Consider the following 487-nt stretch of genomic DNA (forward strand, 5'->3'; position numbering starts at 1 on the left):
GCATCAGTACTGACGAGAGAGGGAGGGGGGGGCAGGGTGGCCGCGTCGGTCCGGGTACACCCGTGTCCCTTTCTCTGGCAGTTTGAAAATTCGTAAACGATTTAATTCATCGTCAGATCTACGTGTGATTTTATTGCGTACTGCCTTGGCGTGCGGACAATCTCCTCATTTTCTGACAAGATTAGATCGCCTTTCCTTCCATCTCCCTATGATAAAAGGTCATATGTTCCCGAAGTTGCTGTCATCATGCATTAAACATTTCTATCAATGATACTATATCTTTGTAATTTTTAAAAGCATGTATTTTCTGGATGTGAGGCAAAAGTGTTACCGTCCTGCTCAGGTATCATCCAAAAAGAATGGCGACTTTTGTCCGTATCACACTCCCTTTCTGATCACTGTAATCACTGTCATTTATCTATTTGTATACTATGGACAATAGAACAATCAATAGCCTACTACTTATATCTGCCCTAGAATAATGATA

This window comes from Penaeus monodon, chromosome 22 (genome assembly GCF_015228065.2).
Source record: "Penaeus monodon isolate SGIC_2016 chromosome 22, NSTDA_Pmon_1, whole genome shotgun sequence".
In the NCBI taxonomy this organism is placed as follows: Eukaryota; Metazoa; Arthropoda; class Malacostraca; order Decapoda; family Penaeidae; genus Penaeus; species Penaeus monodon.